The following is a 15,232-nucleotide window of genomic DNA, read 5'->3' on the forward strand; positions in this document are numbered from 1 at the left end:
AAAACTTGAGTTTAATAACTTTATATAATAAATTTTTTTTCAAATTTTGGGCCCCAAAATTAAGGTGTGTCTTATATGTGGAAGTGTCTTACACATGTGGAAATGTAGTAATGGAAAAAAATTCTTTTAATGGTTGAAAATGTGTTGTATGGAACAGAATATTAAAAATTTATTTTATTAGTGAATTTTTTCTATTCATTTGCATCTATGAAATCTCACATATGGCTCAGACAAGATTCTGACTATTTCAATAGGTGTTTTGAGCCACCATATTTAAATTTCATATAGTTCTTCTTATTTCTGATTGCTTCTTTTTGTGTGTGTGTGACAGAGACAGAGAGACAGAGAGAGGAACAGACAGACAGGAAGGGAGATAGATGAGAGATATCAGTTCTTCATTGTGGTACCTTAGTTGTTTGTTCATTGATTGCTTTCTCTTATGTGCCTCGACCAGGGGCTACAGCAGATTGAGTGACCTCTTGCTCAAGCTGGCAACCTTGGACTCAAGCTGGCGAGCCTTGTTTGGACCAGATGAGCCCGCACTCAAGCCAGCGACCTCGGGGTTTCGAATCTGGGTCCTCTGCATCCCAGTCTGACACTCTGTCCACTGTGCCACCTCCTGGTCAGGCTGATTGTTTCTTTTTGTCTTATTTCTTGAATGTAATGTCTTTTCATTTCTCTGAGGTCCTTAATTTAATTTTACAATTGTCTTTTGTTTCTTGCTTTGTCTCTGTGTAAGGCCAGTGGCAGTGGTCAGTCAGATTCACACTGGATTTGAGCAGATGGTAAAGGAACTATGGTGCTGGAAAATGGTGGGTCATTTCGTTTATTAAACTCTCAGAACAGTGGATGACCAAGCAGGCAGGGAAAACCACTTCTCTTTCTCTGAGCTGATGAGCAAACAGGCTGGAGGCGGGACCTTTTCTCTGACAAACAATAGCAAAAAACAGCCCCTCCCAATGGTGGCAGGCAATCCGCAATCTACAATCTGCTGCCCTGAGGGCAAGCACCTGCAGCCATACATAGACCATAGACACGTGGTGCTGCCGTGCTCATACCCCAATCTAGGGAACGAAGTACAAGTAAGCAAGCCTAACACACTTGTTTGCCCAACACTGTTTCCTCCAAGCTATATTTGCCTGTTAGAGTGCTTCAGTATGTATCATACATTTCAGGAGGAAGGCTTCCTCCAGTTTCTAGGGTCTGCAGCTGCACATTGATATTTAAGAGTGAGGCACTGAAATACTGACTGTCACCTCTATGCAGGTGCGTGAGGCCTGTCAGCTGATAAGCTTGACTATGGGACCATCAGAGGCTGAGCTGGATCTTCGTCATGGGGCCCTCACATTTCTGCATTTATAGAGATCTACTCTTTGGGGCCATTCAATTCTTCCAGAGGAAAGTCCCGCAGTTTGGTGTGTGGAAGATGTCAGCCTGGTTGCCGAGAGTCTTGAGGCTCAGTGTGCAGACTTATTTCTCATTTTTAATCTGAGGCATCATCATCACAGCCCTCTGTGATGTCCACATTATTAAGAACCATATCTGTTTGCCTTCATGCTCCAGAGAACAAATCTCTTAAATCTTTGGGGTACAGTTAAAGATTGTTGTCTGACTGCTCAAAGAGAAGGAGACACCTAGACACTAATTGTTCCTCATACAGATTTTGACGAGTTTTTTGCCACTTGCTTCTTCTCCACTGTAGCTGAGACTGCTGATTTCTGAGCCTATCAGTTCTGTAGGGCGTGGATCAGCATTTTTTCATTGATTACTCCTCCATAGGCACTTGGGTTTCAGCTTCCTTTAGCTCTGCCAAGTCGATTTTGACTTCTCCATCTGTTTTCCACTTCCTGATTTTATTGAATTTTTATGTCCACTATTGTCCCTTCTCTGCCCTGTCCTTTGTCTTTAGCCCTTTACTGCCATTTCAGTGGAGTTTTAAAGCAAGCGGAAGCAACATATGTATCCAATCTTTCATATTTAATTAAAAGTTCCCTCAAGCAGTTTAAATTTTCACTGTGTAGGAAAATGTATTTTGTTTACAAAATATATGAACATCTCCTAAAGCCCCACCATATATCCTAGTATATATTGTATCATAATTACCTAACCATTACTCTAGTGCTGGACATTTGGGTAGTTTCCAATTTGATATTATGGTACTGATACAACCTGAGCATTTTGTGCATAAATTATCATCCATGGTTATGGCTATTTTTATATTTAAATTATTTAAATTTGCATTTCTTTGAATGTATTTTTCTCCTATATATATATATGTATGAGGTCTGTATTTCTTCTTTTATGAATTATCATTTTATATCATAATACTTATGTTATATATCATTCTAATATTTATATATTAATTAGTTTTACTTATTGAAATGTTTTTAATTTATTTTTTGCCTTTTAATTTATGTTTACTTTCCTGTGTAGACATTTCTGGTTTTTGCACACACACATCAGAATTTTTTCTTTATTTTTTCTGTCACTTTTCAACTTAAAAAATATATATTCTCTTGTAGGTATTTAGTAAATATTTCTGAATTTGGAGATAAAGATGTGAGACTCATTAGCATAGAGGTCAGAGCTGTAGTGCTGAGATTATGGGAAAAATGTGGCAAGAGAAGGTTTGGAGGAGGGTGGATGAGAACTGAAGTCTGGCAAACATCCATGGAGAGGGAGAGCAGGAGAAAGGGCGTGTTGTGAAGAACTAGGCTGGGACGCACCCGAGAGAGCTGAGTGTGGTTCAAATAGTCTGGAGTGTAAAGCCTTATGAAAGGGCAAGATGGTCCCCTGTGTACTTTCTCTTGCCATGCTGAAGCCATAAGGCCATTCCTGCAGGTGCTACTAGGCTTATCTGAAGACTAGCAGGTTGAGCTGGAGAGCTAAGTCTTAAGTCTTCTGTACGATGAAGTGCATTGCAACAGGGCCTTTTGTGTGATTCACCAGACCCCTCTTAGCACTTACTGCAATCACTGTCTCCTCAACTGAAGCTCGTGCTGTAGATGAAAAATGCCATGGATCCCTAGTCCTCAAACATTCCTTTTCTCTCCCTGTTCAAGAAGAGCTCTTAAGTAGCTGAGTTACAAGAGTCTTGTTTCTCAAGTAGAAAGCTTGGTTCCTCAGAGTAGTGGCATGTTCCATTAAGAAACGTGAATGAATAAGAGCTACCAAACTTGACAGTGGGTGGTGAACTACGATTTTCCAAATGGATATGTTAACTCTGCTTCTTCCGATTCCTAGGCCCCTCCTTGGCATTTCCCTCCACCTGCCCACTTTCATCATCACCATCATCATACTATCACCATCACTACTCTGGGAAGAACTCTAAACCAGTGGTCCCCAACCTTTTTTGGGCCACGGACTGGTTTAATGTCAGAAAATATTTTCACGGACCGGCCTTTAGGGTGGGATGGATAAATGTATCACGTGACCGAGACAAGCGTCAAGAGTGAGTCTTAGAGATGGATGTAACAGAGGGAATCTGGTCATTTTTTAAAAATAAAACATCGTTCAGACTTAAATATAAATAAAATGGAAATAATGTAAGTTATTTATTCTTTCTCTGCGGACCGGTACCAAATGGCCCATGGACTGGTACTGGTCCATGGCCCGGGGGTTGGGGACCGCTGCTCTAAACCACTGTTTTGCAGCAGTGACTCCTGAACAAAGCTTACTGTGTTTTTAAGGGAATTGCTTAGAATACAAAAGTAATGGTGGAGCCTGACCTGTGGTGGCGCAGTGGATAAAGCGTCGACCTGGAAATGCTGAGGTCGCCGGTTCGAAACCCTGGGCTTGCCTGGTCAAGGCACATATGGGAGTTGATACTTCCAGCTCCTCCCCCTTTCTCTCTCTCTGTCTCTCCTCTCTCTCTCTCCCTCTGTCTCTCCCTCTCCTCTCTAAAAATGAATAATAATAAAAAAAAAATTAAAAAAAAAAAGTAATGGTGGACTTTTAAGGTTGTAGGACTTCTCAAAAGGTCAGGGACCACAGGATGCAAAAGTTGTGAATCTGTCTTTGTTGAAGATATAATAGTATTTGCCCTATCATTTTATCAACTGTACTTGGTTACTTCTCAAATAGTTTAATGTAAAGTATATTCATTAAAGATTAGAGATTATTTAGCATCTTTAGTCCTTTGGTCAAATTTTTAATAGCATCACTGTCTAGTTCTGTTAGATTGGCACTGATTTCATAGAAATTCATATAAGTACAACCTTAATGAGATAGCCTATCACCTTTCAGTGTCCAAATGCAGGGTAATCCCAGATCACCCTTGTGACAATTCTTTGGGTTTTCCAAAGATTGTTTTTTAGTTACAACTGGAACATATGGGTTTTCATAGCCTTAGAAATCAATGTCAGTTAAAGTGACCCAAGCCTAAATCTTGCTTCTTGGTTTTCCATTCTCATGAGAACTACTGTGATGAAGGAGCAGTAATTTGAATAAACAAACATTTACTGAATGCCAACTGTGTGCAAGACCTAGTGATACCGGTCTTATGCTGTTTGTTTGAGTAGAACGCTATGTGTGCCGCTGTTGCAGGGAACAGAGGCAGGCAGGGTAGAGGAAAGCTTGGAAAGTTTTCAAGATTAATTAGCACAAAGGTGGGGCATTTGGGATATCTGGCACCAGATAGTAATCAAGAGTACTAATTATACTCTCATGTTAAATCAGTTATGGTGGGTGAATTGGAGTCGATCAGTCAGTGTGGTTAAGGATACTGCAGCTGTTGTGAGCTGCCCCTTAAAATACGTTTACATTGTTCTATAGCGCACGTTTTAGTAGACTGCATTTTATTTTGCTTGATATTTTTTTAGAAAATATGATCCCCATTTTTTTTTTTTTTAGTTATAATGGAAAGTTGAAATATAAGAATAAGATGTGCAAAGAGAAAAATCACCTGGAATGATACATTCTCAGTCAAGTTATTATGTAGTCAGCACTTTCTATTTTCAGTTTCTCAGTAAGTACACAGGGTGCTGCTCACAGTGAAGGACGTGCGGTGGATCTTGAGACATCGGTTCTAATTGCATCTCTTCATTTTTAGATGAAGAAGACTCTATAAGGTGTTCTGTTCATTAGTATTCCTATTTGGAAATTAGGTGGCATATGAGGCTGAGTAGCGTTAGCTGGTGGAATAAAAAATAGGTATTTTGTTCTCTGAGCACATGTTTGCTTCAGTAACATCTTTCTGGCAGGTTCAGGTGAGTGGATGTAAAGTCTTGTGTGGTCTTTCTTTAATTTAATTGCAGTAGCGCTTTTTACAGATTCATCAGACTGTAATTGGACTTCAGCCTTTAGGGCACTAAGAAGATATCTGTGCCAGTTTTGAGGAAATTTAATTCATTTCAAATAAGTATATTCAATGCACGTAATAGGCATTCAATGCATTTAGTATTCAGTATTCCTGAATAGGACATAAAAATGAAAAAAGTACGTTTCTTTTTCTTTTTATTTTTTAGAAAAAAAAATCTGATTAAGAATGTTTTTAGTAAGCAGCCACATACACTAACAGGTAATATCTTTTAAAGGGAGACTATTCTGTCCTTTGTATTTTCTATACATTGGTAGGTAGATCTCGAGTCTGTCAACTCTATAGGATAGAACAGATTGGGGTTGAATTCTTTTTGGCAAGAAAGCTTCCATACATGATAGTGAGTGTATGTGTATGTTAAGTCATAGAGTGCCTGGTTGTTTTCTTCTGTCCTATTAGCAGTCTTTGATGATATTTACCTAAAAATTCATTAGAGGTTACAAAATATTAATATTTTAATTCAAATATTTATTTCAAATAAGTATATTCAATGCACATAGTAGGCATTCAATGCATTTAGTATTCAGTATTCCTGAATAGGACATAAAAATGAAAAAAGTATGTTTCTTTTTATTTTTTTTTAGAAAAAAATCTGATTAAGAATGTTTTTAGTAAGCAGCCACATACACTAACAGGTAATATCTTTTAAAGGGAGAATAAAATTTTTCCTTCTTCATGTATTAACTATTATACTTCTCTAAAGACAAACTGGGCCCTGGCCAGTTGGCTCAGTGGTAGAGCGTTGGCCTGGTGCGTGGAAGTCCCAGATTCAATTCCCGGCCATCCACTTCTCCACCCTTCCCCCTCTCCTTTCTCTCTATCTCTTCCCCTCCTGCAGCCAAGCTTCCATTGGAGCAAAGTTGGCCTGGGCTCCGGTGGAAACAGAGCAACGCCCCAGATGGGCAGAACATCGACCCTGGTGGGCATGCCAGGTGGATCCTGGTTGGGTGCATTCGGGAGTCTGTCTGACTGCCTCCTCACTTCTAACTTCAGAAAAATACACACACACACACACACACACACACACACACACACACACAAAACAACCCCCCCAAAAAAAAACTGGCTACCCTGAGAAATAGTTTATATAGAAAGATCGGGATAAATGCTTAATTTCAGGGCTGAATGGGGCTAAATGATTTTCAAACTAACAAGAGATTATTATTTTTTTGCTTCAAATAGTCAAAATAATTTTACAAATTTAAAAATATTAAAATAAAGATAAAATCTCTTGTATTTACTCAAGTATTTATTTTTCTGGTGCTCTTAATTTTTTCTAGCAAAGCAAGGTTTCTATTTAGAATCATTTGCCTCTAGCTTTTGGAATTTCTTATAGTGCAGGTGCTTGCAATGCATTATCTTAGCTTTTGTTTATTTGAACATATCTTTATTTTACCATAATTTCTGAAGGATATTCTTGTGGGTTATGGAATTTTAGGTAATGTTTTTCTTTCAATATTTTAATTGTTATAAAGTACCGCACCCCAGATTCCGAAAAGCACTGTACCTCACTTCATCGAGTTCACATAGAGACACCCAGTCCAGATGAATTTTGAAGAGTTTTATTAAAGGAGGAGATTTATTAAATATGCCGGCCGCATATGGCTGACACGGGGCAGCAGACCCAAATCGTGCAGTCCCAAAAATAGTTCAGGGGCTGCTTATATATCCTTGATCACACATGGGTGGGGGAGAGCATGACATCATGGCACAAGCTGACAACATTTGTTTAGCGGATACACAGAAACATTAAGACTTTTAAAGTAACACAATCAAAGATGTTTACAAATATTTTAGGGCTCATCTTCCCTTACTAGCCTAGAAGTATTTTACTCTCAAGATTCTAGGAAGGGGGAGGAACTACAATCAATGTAAGATGGTATGTAAATTCTGCCTTCTATTGAAAGAGAAGAAGTTTCTCAGTTAACCTTTATTTTAGATTTAAAACTAAATGACTCATTGTTCTTGCGAGCCAGAAACTTCTACATTCTTCTCCCTCCCCTCCCCAAAGGAGGGAGGGGACAGGAAAGCCTGATAGGAAAGCCTGACCTTTCCTCCCAAAATATCAATATTAATTTTCAGCTTTTTGGTACCTTACAACATAATGATGTCATTCCATTGTCTGTTGTCCTCCATTGTTTCTGATGAGAAGTTAGGTATAATTGTCATCATTGGTCTCCTGGGTACAGCATATAATTTTTCTCTGACTCTTTTTAAGTTTATTTTCACCTTTGGTTTTCAGCTGTTTGATTATAGTGTGCCTAAGTATTACTGTTGTCATTTTAATCTTGCTTGAGGTTTGCTGATCTTGTATTATATTACGCTTGAAGTTGATATGTTTAATTAATTTTAGAAAATTCTTGACTGACACATATATATATATATATATAATTAGTGAGAGGGAGGCAGAGACAGATTCCCACATGTGCCTGGATGAAGATCCACCTGGCAAATCCACTAGGGGACGATGCTCTGCCCATCTGGGGCCCTTGCTCCATTGCAACTGGAGCCATTTTTTTAGCACTGAGGCGGAAGCCATGGAGCCACCCTCAGTGCCTGGGGTGAAGTTGCTCCAATTGAGCTATGGCTGTGGGAGGGGAAGAGAAGAGAGAAAGAGAAGCGAGAAGGGGAGGGTTGAGAAGTAGATGAGCACTTCTTCTGTGTGCTGTGACTGGGAATCAAACCCAGGACATCCACACATAAGGCCAACATTCTACCACTGAGCCAACCTGCCAGGGCAACCATTATCCTTTCTATCTTTTAAAGTATTTTTTCTTTCTCTTCAGATCTTGCATGCTCTATTCCTCTTTTACCTATTAATTTTCCCTTTTGTGTTTTCTGTTGTAATTTCTCTAGAAACTATAATACTTTCCCTCTGAAATGTCCAATCTGCTGTTAAGCCCATTTAGTGAATTCTTCATTTATGATAAAATTTTCTTTTACAGCATTTCCATTTGTTTCTTTTTATAGTCTTCCTTTCTCTGCTGAAATTCCCCATGCACTCATGTGTGTGGTCCACATTGTCCACTAGATGCTGTAACATATCTCTGATATTTATTTTAAGGTTCCTGCTGATAATTCCTCCATCTGAGTCTGTTTCCAATGATTATTTTTCTCTCTTGACCTCTCTAATGAGTCACATTTTCTTGCTATTTCATGTTACTTGTAATTTTATTTATTATATACAAACCATTAAAAAAATAACAGTAGAGTTTGGGATAAAAAATATTTACTCTCATAAAAGAACACAACCCCTTTCTGTCACACTGCTAAGTAGAGAGCACTAATTTGTAATTCACTTGGGGCTGACTTTGTTGCAACTTTAGCTTGATTCAGTTCCCCACTGGCTGCAGATATTTTGAAGGCTGGACTAGCACTTTCTCTTCAGTAAGGACTGGGATCTGAACACTGTTTCTCTTCAGAAAACTCGTTTTACTTTACAAGCGAACTATCTGATTTTTGAACTATGGGATATGAAAGATCTCTCTCTCTCTCTCTCTCTCTCTCTTTGTAGCCTGGATACTAGCGTTTTTAAATTTTTCATTTATTGATTTTAGTTTTAGAGAGAGGAGAGAGAGAGAGAAAGAGAGAAGGGGGTGGTGAGCAAAAAGCATCTTCTTATAGTAGTTGCTTCTCAAGGTCAAGGTAGTATATGCCTTGACCAGGCAAACCCAGGGTTTCGAACTGGTGACCTCAGCCTTGCATTCCAAGTTACTGCTCTATCCATTGCGCCACCACAAGTCAGGCTGGCTATCAGCTTTGCAGATTGTTGGGGAGCTCTCTTTGTTTTCTAGTTCTGTTCCCAATGTTCTGTGCCTGAAAATACCTGCCCTGAACCCTGCCCACAGCCTTTGGAAGACTTCTCTAGTATTCCCAAGAAGGATGGAGTACCTCAGAAGTATCTTTTCAGCTCTTCTGCCCTACCCCTATCCTTCAGGAACCTCCTTAGCACAATTAATCTCTAGTTCAATTAAGAGAATAAGGTTACTTAAGTAAGAATGGTACAGAAAAATGTTTTGACCGTTGACATACAGATTCCTTTTTGGACTCTAAAGGGCACACACCAGGCTAGATGGGGATGAGAACTCTGGCAACATTCACATACAAGAAGGTTGCCTTCTTCCTTAAGAACATCTGTTTCTCTCTGGGGGATTTCTCCTCTACTGTGAGTGGGCGAATAAGGCTAACAGCCAGGGTGCTCCTGGTAAGTGGAAAGAAACATCAGGAGAGGAATGCATTACCCTAGCACTGCTCATCTTCCTACTATTTGTGTTGCTCCAATTCCCCTAACATGTCAAGTTCATTCCAGCCTCTGAGCCTTTGCCACAGCTGTTCTCATTGCCTGGAGTGCTGTTTCCCCAGATGGTCTGGCTGGAACATACATACCATGAGAAGAGCAGAGACTTTGTCTGTTTGGTCCACAGCTGTATCCCCAGTGCCTAGAACAGTGATTAACTTGTAGTACACGAACAAAATAATAATAATAATAATTGTTGAATGAACAACTTCTCTTCCCTCCTCTAGTACAGCCAGGAGCAAGCAATTGGCCTACATAATTGGTAATGGGTGACTTAAGTTTGACCAGTCAGGGCCTATCTTTTGGGATTTTGACTCTTGAGCAAAGGTGTAGAGCATTGAGTGGCAGCAAGGGACCCTGGAAGTCCTTCCCCATTGTACCTTGAAGGCACCACAAGAATGCACTGAGGCTGGTCCTTCTGGGTGGCATATGGAACCAGCTTCATTACTTTATAATTCATATTTACTATTTTATTGCTACAAATACTGAATATAGCAGGACTATTTAATTACAGGCAGTTGTTATAATTTTCTTTGCTTTAGGCTTTGTTTTTCCTCTTCCTGGCCTGTTACATATAGATACCCAACCCCCACTCTTTGGGATTTTGGCCAGGGTTTGTGTTTGCCATGCATCTTTTACTCTCTTATCAAGAATAACTCCCTTTAATGTGCATGCATTTTTAAATAATTGAATTCTTGCATTATCATTTACAGCTAGTGAGGACCCTCAATGCCTTGTAGAAATAAAAGTTGAGACTGGCTTGTGTAGAAGCCAAGATTTGGGTTTTTTCTAGTACTTGTGTCCATTGGAAGAGGTGGCAGTCAATCCTTTCGACCTAAATAGTGTCTGTAGGCTAGAAAAACCCATTATTCCAGAATAATCAGGGGCTAAAAACCCTGAATTGACTTTTTAGGAACATATGCCATGAATATTAAACAGTTTTCTTAGTAATGTTCCTCCAGCCCAGTAGACTTTTCCCCATATCTGGTACCTAGAAAATGGGTGGTACCAGTAAACACTAAGTGTTTTGTTTAAATATTAAACTTTAAAGTGCCGCATCAATTTTTAATGTGCAAGCTATCCTTGAAAGGCTCTCTAAGGTTGCTCTTCCCTATCAGAGAAACACTTGAGGGCCATTAGCCAAGCTCTCAGGTTACAGGGAACAGGCCTATTCCACTGCAGCCCTGCTCAGAGCATCTCTGAGAAGCCAAACTGTGAGCAGAGGGCAGGCTGGCTCTGAGTCACTTAAAAGCCTCTATTTCCAAAACTGCTTTAACCAGTCATATCCTCAGGAAGCTGCAGTCCCAGGAACTTCTTCAGTCAACAGAACTTAGGGCTTACTTCTTGCAAAGAATTGCTGACTGGGAAAGAATTGTGTGTGCCAGTGCAGCAGTTCTTATTGGTGAGATCAGAAGCCCTACTGAGAATATCTCCTGAGAGTCAGGCCCTTGTTTTCCCCCAAAGATGGCATCTGATGGGTTTCTGTAATATTTGAATGAGGAATTGTTGTGTTCTGACTGACTGGGTTTCTATGTTAAGTGTTGCCACAGACACTCCCCATTCTCCATCCTTATGTGGAACACGGATTTGTAAAGAACACATTCTAGAAAAGGGTCAGGACTCTGACGCCTGACTTGGAACACGGATGATAATGGAAGGGAGGAGCTCCAATCCTGAGCTTTGTTTACTTTATTCATTTGTTTTTTCATCTAGTCCTTCATCTATTGGAATAATTTATAAGTGCCCCCAAAGACGGAAAGCTCTTGTGGTGCTTCAGGAATGTTCGGTAGCTAGTGTGTTTGGAACTTGGTGAGATCTAAAAGGGACATTGTGAATGAAAGTTGGGAGGTCAGTCTATGGTTGAGTGTGGAGGTGCTTCTGTTAGTGACTTGTGCACCTATTCGAACAGCCTGAGCACAGCAACCGTGCCCTGAGAGGAGGTCAGCTCATCTGAGCCTCAGAAAGTTCTGAAAATCACACAGGCGGTATAGTTCTAGATCTTCTGAGGCTCTGTTTTAATAAGATTTTCCTGCCAAGTTGTTTGTTTGAAATTCAGAAGTAGAAAATGGAATTGTTTGAGAGCTGGCTATTAGAGCTTTAAAAATCAAGGTTTTCATAATAATTTGCAGCTTCAGGAGAAGCTGAGTTATAAATAACACAGAAAGAGAAGAATATTGTATAGGCTTTGGCTCTTTGGCCCAAATCTTCACTAACCACCCAAAAGAACCAGATTGTGGTTGAAAATTTAGAGCTCCTTTATCAGGTACATCTGTTAGTTCCACTGTCCAGTAGGGTAACCATTAACCACATGTGGCTACTTAAATTCAAATTAAACACAGTTAAAAATCACTTCTTGGCCCTGGCCAGTTGGCTCAGTGGTAGAGCGTCGGCCTGGCGTGCGGGGGACCCGGGTTCGATTCCCGGCCAGGGTACATAGGAGAAGCACCCATTTGCTTCTCCACCCCCCCTCCTTCCTCTCTGTCTCTCTCTTCCCCTCCCGCAGCCAAGGCTCCATTGGAGCAAAGATGGCCTGGGCGCTGGGATGGCTCCTTGGCCTCTGCCCCAGGCGCTAGAGTGGCTCTGGTCACGGCAGAGCGATGCCCTGGAGGAGCAGAGCATCGCCCCCTGGTGGGCAGAGCGTCGCCTGTGGTGGGCGTGCCGGGTGGATGCTGGTCAGGCGCATGCGGGAGTCTGTCTGACTGTCTCTCCCCATTTCCAGCTTCAGAAAAATACAAAAAAAAAAAAATCACTTCTTCAACCACTTTAGCCACATTCCAAGATTGAATAGCCATGTGTGGCTAGAGGTGATTGTATTGGACAGCATTTCTCTCATTCAGAAAGTTCTGCTGGCCAGCACTGGTGTTGGGTGGGTGAGTGGGGGCAGAAACTGGGCAACACAGTGTTTCTGTGCAATTCCCTACCATTTCCCTCAGGGGTTATTCCAGACCGATGGCTCACTCAAGTTTTATATCCCACCTCTTTCTTATCACTTCCAGCAGGTGGTTGTGACTCCTATCAGGAAATTAGACAGATTAGGTGTGGACCTTTTTATCTTTTGGGCCTCTATCCCCACCACCTACTTCCTGGTTTCTGTACCTGTCTCCTCATTCTTTCATAGGTGGAGAAGTATCATTCTTTCTGTTTATTGTAAATTCCTCTGTGCACTAGAATCAATTCTTTTGTCATATACATGAGCTTTTTATTTTGAAATAATTATAGATTCACAGGAGATTTGAAACAAATGTGTAAATGTGTTCTGTGTATCCATCACCCAATTTTGTGCTATGGAAATAGCTTGTATAACTGTAATACAGTATTAAAACCAGGAAATTGATTGACATTGTTACAATCCACAGAGTTTATTCAGTTTCACATGCACTTATTTGTGTGTATGTATATATTTATATATGTATTTATTTAATATTCAAGTACATCAATAACATAGTATGTAATCATTTGAAACTGGCTTTTTTTTTTTTCACTCAGCATCATTCACATGAAATCCATCCCAGTTTCTTGTATCAGTAGTGTATTGCTTTTGTTTCCTGAATAGGATTCTGTGATATAGAAATGCCGAAGTTTGTTCAGTCATTTATTCCTTGAAGGACATCTAGTTTTTATGCTCCCAGTTTTCTAGCCTATTAGAAATAAAGCTTCTGTAAACATCCATGGTTTTGTGTAAACATAAATTTTATTTCTCTGGGATAGATGGCTGAGAGTTCAGTTGCTGGGATGAATGGTAAGTCTAGGTTAGTTTTGTTAAGAAACTGCTAAACTGTTTTCCAGAGGGGCTGTGCTAGCTCACATTCCCACAGCAATGTGTGAGTGATCCAGTTTCTCTGCATCCTTGCTAGCATTTGGTGTTATCACTATTTTTTTTATTTCAGCCATTCCAATAGATGTGTGATGTTATCTTACTGTGGTTTTAATTTCCGCTTCTCTTTAATTTTCGTTAGCATGGTTAATGTTGAACATCTTTTCATGTGCTTATTTGCCATGTACCCTCTTTGGTAAAATATCTTTCCATGTCTTTGATGAACTATTTTGCCCATATTCTAATTGCATTGGTTATTTGTTGACTGCTACATTTGGAGAGTTCTTTATATAGTCTAGATACAAGGTTTGTTGGATATATTTTGTTGGATTGGAAATATATTTTTCCTAGATTAGCGTGCTTTTCTCTACTCTTTACGCAGCCTTTGGTGGAGCAAACGTTTGTATTGTTAGTAAGGTCTCTCTTTTATATTTTTTAAATGGCATGTTTAGCCTACCCTGCTCTACTGCTCTTGTCCCTGCAGTACAAAAACTGCATCATGGTGCATTAAACTTGAAAACTGCATTTGCCTTCAAACATGTTTCTTTTCTTGTTGTTGTATCAGCTAATGATGTCACAATATAGCTAATGTCCAAAACAGGAACTTGGATGTCACCTTTGGCTACTTTAATCCTTCAACTGCTACCTCTAACCAACTGTCACAATCCTGTTGGTTTTTTTTTTCTATTAAATATTTCTCATATCCATCTTATTTTGCTGCTTTTATCCTCAGTGACATTGCCTTAGTTTAGATCCTTATTACTTCTCATCAGGATCATTGCATTGAGGTTGCAATTGTATTCCTGGCTTTTGGTCTTGCTGACACAAAGCCAATATCCTTATTGCTGCAGAATGATCTATCCAAAATGCAGCCAAGTCACGCTACTCCCTGCTTACCCTCATCTGCAGAGTAAAGTTCAAAGTCTTTAACACGATGCACCCATTCTTTTGTGTGCCCTCCTCAGCCTCATCTCCCATTGCTCCCGCACAGCCCACATTAGCTCCAACTGCTCTCTTCTACTTGCAGTTTCTCAAATGCCTTGTCACTTCTTGATTCTGAGGCTTTATTTGGAGCATTTTCCCATGCCTTTTTGCTTAAGGTTTCTGGTCTGCATTTAAAATTCAACAAAAGGGCCCTGGCCGGTTGGCTCAGCGGTAGAGCGTCGGCTTGGCGTGCGGGGGACCCAGGTTCGATTCCTGGCCAAGGCACATAGGAGAAGCGCCCATTTGCTTCTCCACCCCCCCTCCTTCCTCTCTGTCTCTCTCTTCCCCTCCTGCAGCCAAGGCTCCATTGGAGCAACGATGGCCTGGGCGCTGGGGATGGCTCCTTGGCCTCTGCCCCAGGTGCTAGAGTGGCTCTGGTTGCGGCAAAGCGACGCCCCGGAGGGGCAGAGCATCGCCCCCTGGTGGGCAGAGCGTCACCCCTGGTGGGCGTGCCGGGTGGATGCTGGTCAGGCGCATGCGGAGTCTGTCTGACTGTCTCTCCCCGCTTCCAGCTTCAGAAAAAAAAAAAAAAATTCAACAAAAGGGCAATTCTTCCAAGGAGACTTCCTTGATTATACTAGGCAGGATTACCTCCTTTTTGCTCATCTAATCTGCTCTACCTGACTCAGTCAAGGCAGAGACTATATCTGTGTATTTGTATTTGTTCCCAGGGCTTGCCAAAGTACTTGGCACACAGAAGACAAAACTATGGAAGCAGTAAATGAATTTTAGTAATTAGATGCCCTAAGTATTCAAAGTACCTGTTCCTCCATTTTCACTAGACTGGACTGTCTTGAGGGCTGGAACTGTCTCTAGTCTC

Source organism: Saccopteryx bilineata, chromosome 2 (genome assembly GCF_036850765.1).
Source record: "Saccopteryx bilineata isolate mSacBil1 chromosome 2, mSacBil1_pri_phased_curated, whole genome shotgun sequence".
NCBI classification, from domain to species: Eukaryota; Metazoa; Chordata; class Mammalia; order Chiroptera; family Emballonuridae; genus Saccopteryx; species Saccopteryx bilineata.